This window comes from Phalangium opilio, unplaced genomic scaffold (assembly GCF_054372755.1).
Source record: "Phalangium opilio isolate 3A_F unplaced genomic scaffold, DU_Popi_V2 ptg000077l_1, whole genome shotgun sequence".
Lineage (NCBI taxonomy): Eukaryota > Metazoa > Arthropoda > Arachnida > Opiliones > Phalangiidae > Phalangium > Phalangium opilio.
Genome location: NW_028324185.1, coordinates 6,789,385 through 6,803,206, shown reverse-complemented (window position 1 = coordinate 6,803,206; position 13,822 = coordinate 6,789,385). Strand labels below are relative to the sequence as shown.

The following is a 13,822-nucleotide window of genomic DNA, read 5'->3' as shown; positions in this document are numbered from 1 at the left end:
GAAGGGAAATTTATAATATTGCAATGATTCAATAGCATTTTGATTAACCTCCAACGGGCTTGTGGCGCAATGGATAACGCGTCTGCCTACGGAGCAAAAGATTCTAGGTTCGAGTTATGGCAAGCTCGGTGTTTATTTTAATTAAAGATCTTTTATGCGTTATAAAAATGCATAAATACAATGTTTGGAAAAGTTTTTGATAGAACGAAGCAAGGGTTTGTAGCGTAATGGATAACGCGTCTGCCTTCGAAGCAGAAGATTCCAGGTTCGAGTCCTGGCAAGCTCGGTATTAACATTTAAAGATGATTATTAGAATATAACCGAAGGGAAATTTATAATATTGCAATGCTTCAATAGCATTTAAATAAACCTCCAACGGGCTTGTGGCGCCACGGATAACGCAGCTGTTTACAGAGCAAAAGATTCAAGGTTCGAGTCCTGGCAAGCTCGGTGTTTATTTTAATTAAAGATCTTTTATGCGTCATAAAAATGCATAAATACAATGTTTGGAAACGTTTTTGATAGAACGAAGCAAGGGCTTGTTGCGTAATGGATAACGCGTCTGCCTTCGATGCAGAAGATTCCAGGTTCGAGTCCTGGCAAGCTCGTTAATAACATTTAAAGATGATTATTGGAATGTAACGGAAGGGAAATTTATAATATTGCAATGCTTCAATAGCATTTAAATAAACCTCCAACGGGCTTGTGGCGCCACGGATAACGCGTCTGCCTACGGAGCAAAAGATTCTAGGTTCGAGTTATGGCAAGCTCGGTGTTTATTTTAATTAAAGATCTTTTATGCGTTATAAAAATGCATAAATACAATGTTTGGAAACGTTTTTGATAGAACGAAGCAAGGGCTTGTTGCGTAATGGATAACGCGTCTGCCTTCGATGCAGAAGATTCCAGGTTCGAGTCCTGGCAAGCTCGTTATTAACATTTAAAGATGATTATTGGAATGTAACGGAAGGGAAATTTATAATATTGCAATGATTCAATAGCATTTAGATTAACCTCCAACGGGTTTGTGGCGCAATGGATAACGCGTCTGCCTACGGAGAAAAAGGTTCTAGGTTCGAGTCCTGGCAAGCTCGGTGTTTATTTAAATTAAAGATCTTTTATGCGTCATAAAAATGCATAAATACAATGTTTGGAAAAGTTTTTGATAGAACGAAGCAAGGGTTTGTAGCGTAATGGATAACGCGTCTGCCTTCGAAGCAGAAGATTCCAGGTTCGAGTCCTGGCAAGCTCGGTATTAACATTTAAAGATGATTATTAGAATATAACGGAAGGGAAATTTATAATATTGCAATGCTTCAATAGCATTTAGATTAACTTCCAACGGGCTTGTGGCGCAATGGATAACGCGTCTGCCTACGGAGCAAAAGATTCTAGGTTCGAGTCCTGGCAAGCTCGGTGTTTATTTTAATTAAAGATCTTTTATGCGTTATAAAAATGCATAAATACAATGTTTGGAAAAGTTTTTGATAGAACGAAGCAAGGGCTTGTGGCGTAATGGATAACGCGTCTGCCTTCGAAGCAGAAGATTCCAGGTTCGAGTCCTGGCAAGCTCGGTATTAACATTTAAAGATGATTATTAGAATATAACCGAAGGGAGATTTATAATATTGCAATGCTTCAATAGCATTTAGATTAACTTCCAACGGGCTTGTGGCGCAATGAATAACGCGTCTGCCTACGGAGCAGAAGATTCCAGGTTCGATTCCTGGCAAGGTAGGTATTAACATTTAAAGATGATTATTGGAATGTAACGGAAGGGAAATTTATAATATTGCAATGATTCAATAGCATTTAGATTAACCTCCAACGGGCTTGTGGCGCAATGGATAACGCGTCTGCCTACAGAGCAGAAGATTTAAGGTTCGAGTCCTGGCAAGCTCGGTATTAACATTTAAAGATGATTATTAGAATATAACGGAAGGGAAATTTATAATATTGCAATGCTTCAATAGCATTTAGATTAACTTCCAACGGGCTTGTGGCGTAATGGATAACGCGTCTGCCTTCGAAGCAGAAGATTCCAGGTTCGAGTCCTGGCAAGCTCGGTGTTAACATTTAAAGATGATTATTGGAATATAACGGAAGGGAAATTTATAATATTGCAATGATTCAATAGCATTTTGATTAACCTCCAACGGGCTTGTGGCGCAATGGATAACGCGTCTGCCTACGGAGCAAAAGATTCTAGGTTCGAGTTATGGCAAGCTCGGTGTTTATTTTAATTAAAGATCTTTTATGCGTTATAAAAATGCATAAATACAATGTTTGGAAAAGTTTTTGATAGAACGAAGCAAGGGTTTGTAGCGTAATGGATAACGCGTCTGCCTTCGAAGCAGAAGATTCCAGGTTCGAGTCCTGGCAAGCTCGGTATTAACATTTAAAGATGATTATTAGAATATAACCGAAGGGAAATTTATAATATTGCAATGCTTCAATAGCATTTAAATAAACCTCCAACGGGCTTGTGGCGCCACGGATAACGCAGCTGTTTACAGAGCAAAAGATTCAAGGTTCGAGTCCTGGCAAGCTCGGTGTTTATTTTAATTAAAGATCTTTTATGCGTCATAAAAATGCATAAATACAATGTTTGGAAACGTTTTTGATAGAACGAAGCAAGGGCTTGTTGCGTAATGGATAACGCGTCTGCCTTCGATGCAGAAGATTCCAGGTTCGAGTCCTGGCAAGCTCGTTAATAACATTTAAAGATGATTATTGGAATGTAACGGAAGGGAAATTTATAATATTGCAATGCTTCAATAGCATTTAAATAAACCTCCAACGGGCTTGTGGCGCCACGGATAACGCGTCTGCCTACGGAGCAAAAGATTCTAGGTTCGAGTTATGGCAAGCTCGGTGTTTATTTTAATTAAAGATCTTTTATGCGTTATAAAAATGCATAAATACAATGTTTGGAAACGTTTTTGATAGAACGAAGCAAGGGCTTGTTGCGTAATGGATAACGCGTCTGCCTTCGATGCAGAAGATTCCAGGTTCGAGTCCTGGCAAGCTCGTTATTAACATTTAAAGATGATTATTGGAATGTAACGGAAGGGAAATTTATAATATTGCAATGATTCAATAGCATTTAGATTAACCTCCAACGGGTTTGTGGCGCAATGGATAACGCGTCTGCCTACGGAGAAAAAGGTTCTAGGTTCGAGTCCTGGCAAGCTCGGTGTTTATTTAAATTAAAGATCTTTTATGCGTCATAAAAATGCATAAATACAATGTTTGGAAAAGTTTTTGATAGAACGAAGCAAGGGTTTGTAGCGTAATGGATAACGCGTCTGCCTTCGAAGCAGAAGATTCCAGGTTCGAGTCCTGGCAAGCTCGGTATTAACATTTAAAGATGATTATTAGAATATAACGGAAGGGAAATTTATAATATTGCAATGCTTCAATAGCATTTAGATTAACTTCCAACGGGCTTGTGGCGCAATGGATAACGCGTCTGCCTACGGAGCAAAAGATTCTAGGTTCGAGTCCTGGCAAGCTCGGTGTTTATTTTAATTAAAGATCTTTTATGCGTTATAAAAATGCATAAATACAATGTTTGGAAAAGTTTTTGATAGAACGAAGCAAGGGCTTGTGGCGTAATGGATAACGCGTCTGCCTTCGAAGCAGAAGATTCCAGGTTCGAGTCCTGGCAAGCTCGGTATTAACATTTAAAGATGATTATTAGAATATAACCGAAGGGAGATTTATAATATTGCAATGCTTCAATAGCATTTAGATTAACTTCCAACGGGCTTGTGGCGCAATGAATAACGCGTCTGCCCTCGGAGCAAAAGATTCTAGGTTCGAGTCCTGGCAAGCTCGGTGTTTATTTTAATTAAAGATCTTTTATGCGTCATAAAAATGCATAAATACAATGTTTGGAAACGTTTTTGATACAACGAAGCACGGGCTTGTGGCGTAATGGATAACGCGTCTGCCTTCGAGGCAGAAGATTCCAGGTTCGAGTCCTGGCAAGCTCGGTATTAACATTTAAAGATGATTATTAGAATATAACGGAAGGGAAATTTACAATATTGCAATGCTTCAATAGCATTTAGATAAACCTCCAACGGGCTTGTGGCGCAATGGATAACGCGTCTGCCTACGGAGCGAAAGATTCTAGGTTCGAGTCATGGCAAGCTCGGTGTTTATTTAAATTAAAGATCTTTTATGCGTCATAAAAATGCATAAATACAATGTTTGGAAAAGTTTTTGATAGAACGACGCAAGGGTTTGTGGCGTAATGGATAACGCGTCTGCCTTCGAAGCAGAAGATTCCAGGTTCGAGTCCTGGCAAGCTCGGTATTAACATTTAAAGATGATTATTAGAGTATAACGGAAGGGAAATTTATAATATTGCAATGCTTCAATAGCATTTAGATTAACTTCCAACGGGCTTGTGGCGCAATGAATAACGCGTCTGCCTACGGAGCAAAAGATTCCAGGTTCGAGTCCTGGCAAGCTCGGTATTAACATTTAAAGATGATTATTGGAATGTAACGGAAGGGAAATTTATAATATTGCAATGATTCAATAGCATTTAGATTAACCTCCAACGGGTTTGTGGCGCAATGGATAACGCGTCTGCCTACGGAGCAAAAGGTTCTAGGTTCGAGTCCTGGCAAGCTCGGTGTTTATTTAAATTAAAGATCTTTTATGCGTCATAAAAATGCATAAATACAATGTTTGGAAAAGTTTTTGATAGAACGAAGCAAGGGTTTGTAGCGTAATGGATAACGCGTCTGCCTTCGAAGCAGAAGATTCCAGGTTCGAGTCCTGGCAAGCTCGGTATTAACATTTAAAGATGATTATTAGAATATAACGGAAGGGAAATTTATAATATCGCAATGCTTCAATAGTATTTAGATTAACTTCCAACGGGCTTGTGGCGTAATGGATAACGCGTCTGCCTTCGAAGCAGAAGATTCCAGGTTCGAGTCCTGGCAAGCTCGGTATTAACATTTAAAGATGATTATTAGAATATAACGGAAGGGAAATTTATAATATTGCAATGCTTCAATAGCATTTAGATTAACTTCCAACGGGCTTGTGGCGCAATGGATAACGCGTCTGCCTACGGAGCAAAAGATTCTAGGTTCGAGTCCTGGCAAGCTCGGTGTTTATTTTAATTAAAGATCTTTTATGCGTTATAAAAATGCATAAATACAATGTTTGGAAAAGTTTTTGATAGAACGAAGCAAGGGCTTGTGGCGTAATGGATAACGCGTCTGCCTTCGAAGCAGAAGATTCCAGGTTCGAGTCCTGGCAAGCTCGGTATTAACATTTAAAGATGATTATTAGAATATAACCGAAGGGAGATTTATAATATTGCAATGCTTCAATAGCATTTAGATTAACTTCCAACGGGCTTGTGGCGCAATGAATAACGCGTCTGCCCTCGGAGCAAAAGATTCTAGGTTCGAGTCCTGGCAAGCTCGGTGTTTATTTTAATTAAAGATCTTTTATGCGTCATAAAAATGCATAAATACAATGTTTGGAAACGTTTTTGATACAACGAAGCACGGGCTTGTGGCGTAATGGATAACGCGTCTGCCTTCGAGGCAGAAGATTCCAGGTTCGAGTCCTGGCAAGCTCGGTATTAACATTTAAAGATGATTATTAGAATATAACGGAAGGGAAATTTACAATATTGCAATGCTTCAATAGCATTTAGATAAACCTCCAACGGGCTTGTGGCGCAATGGATAACGCGTCTGCCTACGGAGCGAAAGATTCTAGGTTCGAGTCATGGCAAGCTCGGTGTTTATTTAAATTAAAGATCTTTTATGCGTCATAAAAATGCATAAATACAATGTTTGGAAAAGTTTTTGATAGAACGACGCAAGGGTTTGTGGCGTAATGGATAACGCGTCTGCCTTCGAAGCAGAAGATTCCAGGTTCGAGTCCTGGCAAGCTCGGTATTAACATTTAAAGATGATTATTAGAGTATAACGGAAGGGAAATTTATAATATTGCAATGCTTCAATAGCATTTAGATTAACTTCCAACGGGCTTGTGGCGCAATGAATAACGCGTCTGCCTACGGAGCAAAAGATTCCAGGTTCGAGTCCTGGCAAGCTCGGTATTAACATTTAAAGATGATTATTGGAATGTAACGGAAGGGAAATTTATAATATTGCAATGATTCAATAGCATTTAGATTAACCTCCAACGGGTTTGTGGCGCAATGGATAACGCGTCTGCCTACGGAGCAAAAGGTTCTAGGTTCGAGTCCTGGCAAGCTCGGTGTTTATTTAAATTAAAGATCTTTTATGCGTCATAAAAATGCATAAATACAATGTTTGGAAAAGTTTTTGATAGAACGAAGCAAGGGTTTGTAGCGTAATGGATAACGCGTCTGCCTTCGAAGCAGAAGATTCCAGGTTCGAGTCCTGGCAAGCTCGGTATTAACATTTAAAGATGATTATTAGAATATAACGGAAGGGAAATTTATAATATCGCAATGCTTCAATAGTATTTAGATTAACTTCCAACGGGCTTGTGGCGTAATGGATAACGCGTCTGCCTTCGAAGCAGAAGATTCCAGGTTCGAGTCCTGGCAAGCTCGGTATTAACATTTAAAGATGATTATTAGAATATAACGGAAGGGAAATTTATAATATTGCAATGCTTCAATAGCATTTAGATTAACCTCCAACGGGCTTGTGGCGCAATGGATAACGCGTCTGCCTACGGAGCAAAAGATTCTAGGTTCGAGTCATGGAGAGCTCGGTGTTTATTTAAATTAAAGATCTTTTATGCGTCATAAAAATGCATAAATACAATGTTTGGAAAAGTTTTTGATAGAACGAAGCAAGGGCTTGTGGCGTAATGGATAACGCGTCTGCCTTCGAAGCAGAAGATTCCAGGTTCGAGTCCTGGCAAGCTCGGTATTAACATTTAAAGATGATTATTAGAATATAACGGAAGGGAAATTTAAAATATTGCAATGCTTCAATAGCATTTAGATAAACCTCCAACGGGCTTGTGGCGCAATGGATAACGCGTCTGCCTACGGAGCAAAAGATTCTAGGTTCGAGTCATGGAGAGCTCGGTGTTTATTTAAATTAAAGATCTTTTATGCGTCATAAAAATGCATGAATACAATGTTTGGAAAAGTTTTTGATAGAACGAAGCAAGGGTTTGTAGCGTAATGGATAACGCGTCTGCCTTCGAAGCAGAAGATTCCAGGTTCGAGTCCTGGCAAGCTCGGTATTAACATTTTAAGATGATTATTAGAATATAACGGAAGGGAAATTTATAATATTGCAATGCTTCAATAGCATTTAGATTAACTTCCAACGGGCTTGTGGCGCAATGGATAACGCGTCTGCCTACGGAGCAGAAGATTCCAGGTTCGATTCCTGGCAAGGTAGGTATTAACATTTAAAGATGATTATTGGAATGTAACGGAAGGGAAATTTATAATATTGCAATGATTCAATAGCATTTAGATTAACCTCCAACGAGCTTGTGGCGCAATGGATAACGCGTCTGCCTACAGAGCAGAAGATTTAAGGTTCGAGTCCTGGCAAGCTCGGTATTAACATTTAAAGATGATTATTAGAATATAACGGAAGGGAAATTTATAATATTGCAAAGCTTCAATAGCATTTAGATTAACTTCCAACGGGCTTGTGGCGTAATGGATAACGCGTCTGCCTTCGAAGCAGAAGATTCCAGGTTCGAGTCCTGGCAAGCTCGGTGTTAACATTTAAAGATGATTATTGGAATATAACGGAAGGGAAATTTATAATATTGCAATGATTCAATAGCATTTTGATTAACCTCCAACGGGCTTGTGGCGCAATGGATAACGCGTCTGCCTACGGAGCAAAAGATTCAAGGTTCGAGTCCTGGCAAGCTCGGTGTTTATTTTAATTAAAGATCTTTTATGCGTCATAAAAATGCATAAATACAATGTTTGGAAACGTTTTTGATAGAACGAAGCAAGGGTTTGTAGCGTAATGGATAACGCGTCTGCCTTCGAAGCAGAAGATTCCAGGTTCGAGTCCTGGCAAGCTCGGTATTAACATTTAAAGATGATTATTAGAATATAACGGAAGGGAAATTTATAATATTGCAATGCTTCAATAGCATTTAGATTAACCTCCAACGGGTTTGTGGCGCAATGGATAACGCGTCTGCCTACGGAGAAAAAGGTTCTAGGTTCGAGTCCTGGCAAGCTCGGTGTTTATTTTAATTAAAGATCTTTTATGCGTTATAAAAATGCATAAATACAATGTTTGGAAAAGTTTTTGATAGAACGAAGCAAGGGCTTGTGGCGTAATGGATAACGCGTCTGCCTTCGAAGCAGAAGATTCCAGGTTCGAGTCCTGGCAAGCTCGGTATTAACATTTAAAGATGATTATTAGAATATAACCGAAGGGAGATTTATAATATTGCAATGCTTCAATAGCATTTAGATTAACTTCCAACGGGCTTGTGGCGCAATGAATAACGCGTCTGCCCTCGGAGCAAAAGATTCTAGGTTCGAGTCCTGGCAAGCTCGGTGTTTATTTAAATAAAAGATCTTTTATGCGTCATAAAAATGCATAAATACAATGTTTGGAAAGGTTTTTGATAGAACGAAGCAAGGGTTTGTGGCGTAATGGATAACGTGTCTGCCTTCGTAGCAGAAGATTCCAGGTTCGAGTCCTGGCAAGCTCGGTATTAGCATTTAAAGATGATTATTAGAATATAACGGAAGGGAAATTTATAATATTGCAATGCTTCAATAGCATTTAGATAAAACTCCAACGGGCTTGTGGCGCAATGGATAACGCGTCTGCCTACGGAGCAAAAGATTCTAGGTTCGAGTCATGGAGAGCTCGGTGTTTATTTAAATTAAAGATCTTTTATGCGTCATAAAAATGCATAAATACAATGTTTGGAAAAGTTTTTGATAGAACGAAGCAAGGGTTTGTAGCGTAGTGGATAACGCGTCTGCCTTCGAAGCAGAAGATTCCAGGTTCGAGTCCTGGCAAGCTCGGTATTAACATTTAAAGATGATTATTGGAATGTAACGGAAGGGAAATTTATAATATTGCAATGCTTCAATAGCATTTAGATTAACCTCCAACGGGTTTGTGGCGCAATGAATAACGCGTCTGCCTACGGAGCAAAAGATTCTAGGTTCGAGTCCTGGCAAGCTCGGTGTTTATTTTAATTAAAAATCTTTTATGCGTCATAAAAATGCATAAATACAATGTTTTTAAACGTTTTTGATAGAACGAAGCAAGGGCTTGTGGCTTAATGGATAACGCGTCTGCGTTCGAGGCAGTAGATTCCAGGTTCGATTCCTGGAAAGCTCGGTATTAACATTTAAAGATGATTATTGGAATGTAACGGAAGGGAAATTTATAATATTGCAATGATTCAATAGCATTTAGATTAACCTCCAACGGGCTTGTGGCGCAATGGATAACGCGTTTGCCTACGGAGCAAAAGATTCTAGGTTCGAGTCATGGCAAGGTCGGTGTTTATTTTAATTAAAGATCTTTTATGCGTCATAAAAATGCATAAATACAATGTTTGGAAAGGTTTTTGATAGAACGAAGCAAGGGCTTGTGGCGTAATGGATAACGAGTCTGCCTTCGAAGCAGAAGATTCCAGGTTCGAGCCCTGGCAAGCTCGGTATTAATATTTAAGGATGATTATTAGAATATAACGCAAGGGAAATTTATAATATTGCAATGCTTCAATAGCATTTAGATTAACCTCCAACGGGCTTGTGGCGCAATGGATAACGCGTCTGCCTACGGAGCGAAAGATTCTAGGTTCGAGTCATGGCAAGCTCGGTGTTTATTTAAATTAAAGATCTTTTATGCGTCATAAAAATGCATAAATACAATGTTTGGAAAAGTTTTTGATAGAACGACGCAAGGGTTTGTGGCGTAATGGATAACGCGTCTGCCTTCGAAGCAGAAGATTCCAGGTTCGAGTCCTGGCAAGCTCGGTATTAACATTTAAAGATGATTATTAGAATATAACGGAAGGGAAATTTATAATATTGCAATGCTTCAATAGCATTTAGATAAAACTCCAACGGGCTTGTGGCGCAACGGATAACACAGCTGTCTACGGAGAAAAGATTCTAGGTTCGAGTCCTGGCAAGCTCGGTGTTTATTTAAATAAAAGATCTTTTATGCGTCATAAAAATGCATAAATACAATGTTTGGAAAAGTTTTTGATAAAACGAAGCAAGGGCTTGTGGCGTAATAGATAACGCGTCTGCCTTCGAAGCAGAAGATTCTAGGTTCGAGTCCTGGCAAGCTCGGTATTAACATTTAAAGATGATTATTAGAATATAACCGAAGGGAAAATTAAAATATTGCAATGCTTCAATAGCATTTAGATAAACCTCCAACGGGCTTGTGGCGCAATTGATAACGCGTCTGCCTACGGAGCGAAAGATTCTAGGTTCGAGTCATGGCAAGCTCGGTGTTTATTTAAATTAAAGATCTTTTATGCGTCATAAAAATGCATAAATACAATGTTTGGAAAGGTTTTTGATAGAACGAAGCAAGGGTTTGTGGCGTAATGGATAACGTGTCTGCCTTCGTAGCAGAAGATTCCAGGTTCGAGTCCTGGCAAGCTCGGTATTAGCATTTAAAGATGATTATTAGAATATAACGGAAGGGAAATTTATAATATTGCAATGCTTCAATAGCATTTAGATAAAACTCCAACGGGCTTGTGGCGCAATGGATAACGCGTCTGCCTACGGAGCAAAAGATTCTAGGTTCGAGTCATGGAGAGCTCGGTGTTTATTTAAATTAAAGATCTTTTATGCGTCATAAAAATGCATAAATACAATGTTTGGAAAAGTTTTTGATAGAACGAAGCAAGGGTTTGTAGCGTAGTGGATAACGCGTCTGCCTTCGAAGCAGAAGATTCCAGGTTCGAGTCCTGGCAAGCTCGGTATTAACATTTAAAGATGATTATTGGAATGTAACGGAAGGGAAATTTATAATATTGCAATGCTTCAATAGCATTTAGATTAACCTCCAACGGGTTTGTGGCGCAATGAATAACGCGTCTGCCTACGGAGCAAAAGATTCTAGGTTCGAGTCCTGGCAAGCTCGGTGTTTATTTTAATTAAAAATCTTTTATGCGTCATAAAAATGCATAAATACAATGTTTGGAAACGTTTTTGATAGAACGAAGCAAGGGCTTGTGGCTTAATGGATAACGCGTCTGCGTTCGAGGCAGTAGATTCCAGGTTCGATTCCTGGAAAGCTCGGTATTAACATTTAAAGATGATTATTGGAATGTAACGGAAGGGAAATTTATAATATTGCAATGATTCAATAGCATTTAGATTAACCTCCAACGGGCTTGTGGCGCAATGGATAACGCGTTTGCCTACGGAGCAAAAGATTCTAGGTTCGAGTCATGGCAAGGTCGGTGTTTATTTTAATTAAAGATCTTTTATGCGTCATAAAAATGCATAAATACAATGTTTGGAAAGGTTTTTGATAGAACGAAGCAAGGGCTTGTGGCGTAATGGATAACGAGTCTGCCTTCGAAGCAGAAGATTCCAGGTTCGAGTCCTGGCAAGCTCGGTATTAACATTTAAAGATGATTATTATAAAATAACGGAAGGGAGATTTATAATATTGCAATGCTTCAATAGCATATAAATAAACCTCCAACGGGCTTGTGGCGCAACGGATAACGCAGCTGTCTACGGAGCAAAAGATTCTAGGTTAGAGTCTTGGCAAGCTCGGTGTTTATTTTAATTAAAGATCTTTTATGCGTCATAAAAATGCATAAATACAATGTTTGGAGAAGTTTTTGATAGAACGAAGCAAGGGTTTGTGGCGTAATGGATAACGCGTCTGCCTTCGAAGCAGAAGATTCCAGGTTCGAGCCCTGGCAAGCTCGGTATTAACATTTAAAGATGATTATTAGAGTATAACGGAAGGGAAATTTATAATATTGCAATGCTTCAATAGCATTTAGATTAACTTCCAGCGGGCTTGTGGCGCAATGAATAACGCGTCTGCCTACGGAGCAAAAGATTCTAGGTTCGAGTCCTGGCAAGCTCGGTGTTTATTTTAATTAAAAATCTTTTATGCGTCATAAAAATGCATAAATACAATGTTTGGAAACGTTTTTGATAGAACGAAGCAAGGGCTTGTGGCTTAATGGATAACGCGTCTGCGTTCGAGGCAGTAGATTCCAGGTTCGAGTCCTGGCAAGCTCTGTATTAACATTTAAAGATGATTATTAGAATATAACGGAAGGGAAATTTATAATATTGCAATGCTTCAATAGCATTTAGATAAAACTCCAACGGGCTTGTGGGGCAATGGGTAACGCGTCTGCCTACGGAGCAGAAGATTCCAGGTTCGATTCCTGGCAAGGAAGGTATTAACATTTAAAGATGATTATTAGAATATAACGGAAGGGAAGTTTATAATATTGCAATGCTTCAATAGCATTTTGATTAACCTCCAACGGGATTGTGGCGCAATGGATAACGCGTCTGCCTACGGAGCAGAAGATTCCAGGTTCGAATCCTGGCAAGCTCGGTATTAACATTTAAAGATGATTATTAGAATATAACGGAAGGGAAATTTATAATATTGCAATGCTTCAATAGCATTTAGATTAACCTCCAACGGGATTGTGGCGCAATGGATAACGCGTCTGCCTACGGAGCAGAAGATTCCAGGTTCGAGTCCTGGCAAGCTCGGTATTAACATTTAAAGATGATTATTAGAATATAACGGAAGGGAAATTTATAATATTGCAATGCTTCAATAGCATTTAGATAAAACTCCAACGGGCTTGTGGCGCAATGGATAACGCGTCTGCCTACGGAGCAAAAGATTCTAGGTTCGAGTCATGGCAAGCTCGGTGTTTATTTTAATTAAAGATCTATTATGCGTCATAAAAATGCATAAATACAATGTTTGGAAAAGTTTTTGATAGAACGAAGCAAGGGCTTGTGGCGTAATGGATAACGCGTCTGCCTTCGAAGCAGAAGATTCCAGGTTCGAGTCCTGGCAAGCTCGGTATTAACATTTAAAGATGATTATTAGAATATAACGGAAGGGAGATTTATAATATTGCAATGCTTCAATAGCATATAAATAAACCTCCGACGGGCTTGTGGCGCAACGGATAACGCAGCTGTCTACGGAGCAAAAGATTCTAGGTTCGAGTCTTGGCAAGCTCGGTGTTTATTTTAATTAAAGATCTTTTATGCGTCATAAAAATGCATAAATACAATGTTTGGAAACGTTTTTGATAGAGCGAAGCAAGGGCTTGTGGCGTAATGGATAACGCGTCTGCCTTCGAGGCAGAAGATTCCAGGTTCGAGTCCTGGCAAGCTCGGTGTTAACATTTAAAGATGATTATTGGAATATAACGGAAGGCAAATTTATAATATTGCAATGATTCAATAGCATTTAGATTAACCTCCAACGGGTTTGTGGCGCAATGGATAACGCGTCTGCCTTCGAAGCAGAAGATTCCAGGTTCGAGTCCTGGCAAGCTCGGTATTAACATTTAAAGATGATTATTAGAATGTAACGGAAGGGAAATTTATAATATTGCAATGCTTAAATAGCATTTGGACGGACACAGACTGCTGTTTTACCCTTTCCGTATTAATTTTGTTTTGAGAGACAAGATTACTTTAAATAATAAAATAAATATTATAAATATAATTATAATTATAATTATTATAATATATTTTCTTCGTTAGTTGTTCGCTTTATTGAGCGTTACATCGTTTTGATAAAGAACAATTAAACATTCTTGAGAGACTTGACTAATTTTGGCGTTTGAA

The 13,822-nt window shown here is 38.8% G+C and overlaps 46 non-coding genes across 46 annotated transcripts; all 46 read left to right on the top strand.

The window, feature by feature from the left end:
• The first annotated feature begins 213 nt into the window (after positions 1-213).
• Positions 214-286, top strand: TRNAR-UCG (transfer RNA arginine (anticodon UCG)). Its single transcript has one exon. It is a non-coding gene; the product is annotated as a tRNA-Arg (tRNA).
• Positions 287-535: 249 nt separating this feature from the next.
• Positions 536-608, top strand: TRNAR-UCG (transfer RNA arginine (anticodon UCG)). The gene has a single exon. It is a non-coding gene; the product is annotated as a tRNA-Arg (tRNA).
• A 249-nt stretch (positions 609-857) lies between these two features.
• Positions 858-930, top strand: TRNAR-UCG (transfer RNA arginine (anticodon UCG)). Its single transcript has one exon. It is a non-coding gene; the product is annotated as a tRNA-Arg (tRNA).
• Positions 931-1,179: 249 nt separating this feature from the next.
• Positions 1,180-1,252, top strand: TRNAR-UCG (transfer RNA arginine (anticodon UCG)). The gene has a single exon. It is a non-coding gene; the product is annotated as a tRNA-Arg (tRNA).
• A 91-nt stretch (positions 1,253-1,343) lies between these two features.
• Positions 1,344-1,416, top strand: TRNAR-ACG (transfer RNA arginine (anticodon ACG)). Its single transcript has one exon. It is a non-coding gene; the product is annotated as a tRNA-Arg (tRNA).
• An 85-nt stretch (positions 1,417-1,501) lies between these two features.
• Positions 1,502-1,574, top strand: TRNAR-UCG (transfer RNA arginine (anticodon UCG)). The gene has a single exon. It is a non-coding gene; the product is annotated as a tRNA-Arg (tRNA).
• A 255-nt stretch (positions 1,575-1,829) lies between these two features.
• On the top strand, positions 1,830-1,902 carry TRNAC-ACA (transfer RNA cysteine (anticodon ACA)). The gene has a single exon. It is a non-coding gene; the product is annotated as a tRNA-Cys (tRNA).
• Positions 1,903-1,993: 91 nt separating this feature from the next.
• Positions 1,994-2,066, top strand: TRNAR-UCG (transfer RNA arginine (anticodon UCG)). Its single transcript has one exon. It is a non-coding gene; the product is annotated as a tRNA-Arg (tRNA).
• A 249-nt stretch (positions 2,067-2,315) lies between these two features.
• TRNAR-UCG (transfer RNA arginine (anticodon UCG)) lies at positions 2,316-2,388 on the top strand. The gene has a single exon. It is a non-coding gene; the product is annotated as a tRNA-Arg (tRNA).
• A 249-nt stretch (positions 2,389-2,637) lies between these two features.
• On the top strand, positions 2,638-2,710 carry TRNAR-UCG (transfer RNA arginine (anticodon UCG)). Its single transcript has one exon. It is a non-coding gene; the product is annotated as a tRNA-Arg (tRNA).
• Positions 2,711-2,959: 249 nt separating this feature from the next.
• Positions 2,960-3,032, top strand: TRNAR-UCG (transfer RNA arginine (anticodon UCG)). Its single transcript has one exon. It is a non-coding gene; the product is annotated as a tRNA-Arg (tRNA).
• A 249-nt stretch (positions 3,033-3,281) lies between these two features.
• Positions 3,282-3,354, top strand: TRNAR-UCG (transfer RNA arginine (anticodon UCG)). The gene has a single exon. It is a non-coding gene; the product is annotated as a tRNA-Arg (tRNA).
• A 91-nt stretch (positions 3,355-3,445) lies between these two features.
• TRNAR-ACG (transfer RNA arginine (anticodon ACG)) lies at positions 3,446-3,518 on the top strand. Its single transcript has one exon. It is a non-coding gene; the product is annotated as a tRNA-Arg (tRNA).
• Positions 3,519-3,603: 85 nt separating this feature from the next.
• On the top strand, positions 3,604-3,676 carry TRNAR-UCG (transfer RNA arginine (anticodon UCG)). Its single transcript has one exon. It is a non-coding gene; the product is annotated as a tRNA-Arg (tRNA).
• Positions 3,677-3,925: 249 nt separating this feature from the next.
• On the top strand, positions 3,926-3,998 carry TRNAR-UCG (transfer RNA arginine (anticodon UCG)). The gene has a single exon. It is a non-coding gene; the product is annotated as a tRNA-Arg (tRNA).
• Positions 3,999-4,247: 249 nt separating this feature from the next.
• Positions 4,248-4,320, top strand: TRNAR-UCG (transfer RNA arginine (anticodon UCG)). Its single transcript has one exon. It is a non-coding gene; the product is annotated as a tRNA-Arg (tRNA).
• Positions 4,321-4,575: 255 nt separating this feature from the next.
• On the top strand, positions 4,576-4,648 carry TRNAR-ACG (transfer RNA arginine (anticodon ACG)). The gene has a single exon. It is a non-coding gene; the product is annotated as a tRNA-Arg (tRNA).
• An 85-nt stretch (positions 4,649-4,733) lies between these two features.
• Positions 4,734-4,806, top strand: TRNAR-UCG (transfer RNA arginine (anticodon UCG)). The gene has a single exon. It is a non-coding gene; the product is annotated as a tRNA-Arg (tRNA).
• Positions 4,807-4,897: 91 nt separating this feature from the next.
• Positions 4,898-4,970, top strand: TRNAR-UCG (transfer RNA arginine (anticodon UCG)). Its single transcript has one exon. It is a non-coding gene; the product is annotated as a tRNA-Arg (tRNA).
• Positions 4,971-5,061: 91 nt separating this feature from the next.
• TRNAR-ACG (transfer RNA arginine (anticodon ACG)) lies at positions 5,062-5,134 on the top strand. Its single transcript has one exon. It is a non-coding gene; the product is annotated as a tRNA-Arg (tRNA).
• An 85-nt stretch (positions 5,135-5,219) lies between these two features.
• TRNAR-UCG (transfer RNA arginine (anticodon UCG)) lies at positions 5,220-5,292 on the top strand. The gene has a single exon. It is a non-coding gene; the product is annotated as a tRNA-Arg (tRNA).
• Positions 5,293-5,541: 249 nt separating this feature from the next.
• On the top strand, positions 5,542-5,614 carry TRNAR-UCG (transfer RNA arginine (anticodon UCG)). Its single transcript has one exon. It is a non-coding gene; the product is annotated as a tRNA-Arg (tRNA).
• Positions 5,615-5,863: 249 nt separating this feature from the next.
• Positions 5,864-5,936, top strand: TRNAR-UCG (transfer RNA arginine (anticodon UCG)). Its single transcript has one exon. It is a non-coding gene; the product is annotated as a tRNA-Arg (tRNA).
• A 255-nt stretch (positions 5,937-6,191) lies between these two features.
• On the top strand, positions 6,192-6,264 carry TRNAR-ACG (transfer RNA arginine (anticodon ACG)). The gene has a single exon. It is a non-coding gene; the product is annotated as a tRNA-Arg (tRNA).
• An 85-nt stretch (positions 6,265-6,349) lies between these two features.
• TRNAR-UCG (transfer RNA arginine (anticodon UCG)) lies at positions 6,350-6,422 on the top strand. Its single transcript has one exon. It is a non-coding gene; the product is annotated as a tRNA-Arg (tRNA).
• A 91-nt stretch (positions 6,423-6,513) lies between these two features.
• Positions 6,514-6,586, top strand: TRNAR-UCG (transfer RNA arginine (anticodon UCG)). The gene has a single exon. It is a non-coding gene; the product is annotated as a tRNA-Arg (tRNA).
• Positions 6,587-6,835: 249 nt separating this feature from the next.
• TRNAR-UCG (transfer RNA arginine (anticodon UCG)) lies at positions 6,836-6,908 on the top strand. The gene has a single exon. It is a non-coding gene; the product is annotated as a tRNA-Arg (tRNA).
• A 249-nt stretch (positions 6,909-7,157) lies between these two features.
• Positions 7,158-7,230, top strand: TRNAR-UCG (transfer RNA arginine (anticodon UCG)). The gene has a single exon. It is a non-coding gene; the product is annotated as a tRNA-Arg (tRNA).
• A 255-nt stretch (positions 7,231-7,485) lies between these two features.
• On the top strand, positions 7,486-7,558 carry TRNAC-ACA (transfer RNA cysteine (anticodon ACA)). Its single transcript has one exon. It is a non-coding gene; the product is annotated as a tRNA-Cys (tRNA).
• Positions 7,559-7,649: 91 nt separating this feature from the next.
• Positions 7,650-7,722, top strand: TRNAR-UCG (transfer RNA arginine (anticodon UCG)). The gene has a single exon. It is a non-coding gene; the product is annotated as a tRNA-Arg (tRNA).
• Positions 7,723-7,971: 249 nt separating this feature from the next.
• TRNAR-UCG (transfer RNA arginine (anticodon UCG)) lies at positions 7,972-8,044 on the top strand. Its single transcript has one exon. It is a non-coding gene; the product is annotated as a tRNA-Arg (tRNA).
• A 249-nt stretch (positions 8,045-8,293) lies between these two features.
• TRNAR-UCG (transfer RNA arginine (anticodon UCG)) lies at positions 8,294-8,366 on the top strand. Its single transcript has one exon. It is a non-coding gene; the product is annotated as a tRNA-Arg (tRNA).
• Positions 8,367-8,615: 249 nt separating this feature from the next.
• On the top strand, positions 8,616-8,688 carry TRNAR-UCG (transfer RNA arginine (anticodon UCG)). The gene has a single exon. It is a non-coding gene; the product is annotated as a tRNA-Arg (tRNA).
• Positions 8,689-8,937: 249 nt separating this feature from the next.
• TRNAR-UCG (transfer RNA arginine (anticodon UCG)) lies at positions 8,938-9,010 on the top strand. The gene has a single exon. It is a non-coding gene; the product is annotated as a tRNA-Arg (tRNA).
• A 571-nt stretch (positions 9,011-9,581) lies between these two features.
• TRNAR-UCG (transfer RNA arginine (anticodon UCG)) lies at positions 9,582-9,654 on the top strand. Its single transcript has one exon. It is a non-coding gene; the product is annotated as a tRNA-Arg (tRNA).
• Positions 9,655-9,903: 249 nt separating this feature from the next.
• On the top strand, positions 9,904-9,976 carry TRNAR-UCG (transfer RNA arginine (anticodon UCG)). The gene has a single exon. It is a non-coding gene; the product is annotated as a tRNA-Arg (tRNA).
• A 248-nt stretch (positions 9,977-10,224) lies between these two features.
• On the top strand, positions 10,225-10,297 carry TRNAR-UCG (transfer RNA arginine (anticodon UCG)). Its single transcript has one exon. It is a non-coding gene; the product is annotated as a tRNA-Arg (tRNA).
• Positions 10,298-10,546: 249 nt separating this feature from the next.
• On the top strand, positions 10,547-10,619 carry TRNAR-UCG (transfer RNA arginine (anticodon UCG)). The gene has a single exon. It is a non-coding gene; the product is annotated as a tRNA-Arg (tRNA).
• A 249-nt stretch (positions 10,620-10,868) lies between these two features.
• Positions 10,869-10,941, top strand: TRNAR-UCG (transfer RNA arginine (anticodon UCG)). Its single transcript has one exon. It is a non-coding gene; the product is annotated as a tRNA-Arg (tRNA).
• Positions 10,942-11,512: 571 nt separating this feature from the next.
• Positions 11,513-11,585, top strand: TRNAR-UCG (transfer RNA arginine (anticodon UCG)). The gene has a single exon. It is a non-coding gene; the product is annotated as a tRNA-Arg (tRNA).
• A 249-nt stretch (positions 11,586-11,834) lies between these two features.
• TRNAR-UCG (transfer RNA arginine (anticodon UCG)) lies at positions 11,835-11,907 on the top strand. The gene has a single exon. It is a non-coding gene; the product is annotated as a tRNA-Arg (tRNA).
• Positions 11,908-12,484: 577 nt separating this feature from the next.
• On the top strand, positions 12,485-12,557 carry TRNAR-ACG (transfer RNA arginine (anticodon ACG)). Its single transcript has one exon. It is a non-coding gene; the product is annotated as a tRNA-Arg (tRNA).
• A 91-nt stretch (positions 12,558-12,648) lies between these two features.
• On the top strand, positions 12,649-12,721 carry TRNAR-ACG (transfer RNA arginine (anticodon ACG)). The gene has a single exon. It is a non-coding gene; the product is annotated as a tRNA-Arg (tRNA).
• Positions 12,722-12,970: 249 nt separating this feature from the next.
• On the top strand, positions 12,971-13,043 carry TRNAR-UCG (transfer RNA arginine (anticodon UCG)). The gene has a single exon. It is a non-coding gene; the product is annotated as a tRNA-Arg (tRNA).
• Positions 13,044-13,292: 249 nt separating this feature from the next.
• On the top strand, positions 13,293-13,365 carry TRNAR-UCG (transfer RNA arginine (anticodon UCG)). The gene has a single exon. It is a non-coding gene; the product is annotated as a tRNA-Arg (tRNA).
• Positions 13,366-13,456: 91 nt separating this feature from the next.
• Positions 13,457-13,529, top strand: TRNAR-UCG (transfer RNA arginine (anticodon UCG)). Its single transcript has one exon. It is a non-coding gene; the product is annotated as a tRNA-Arg (tRNA).
• The last annotated feature ends 293 nt before the right edge of the window (positions 13,530-13,822 follow it).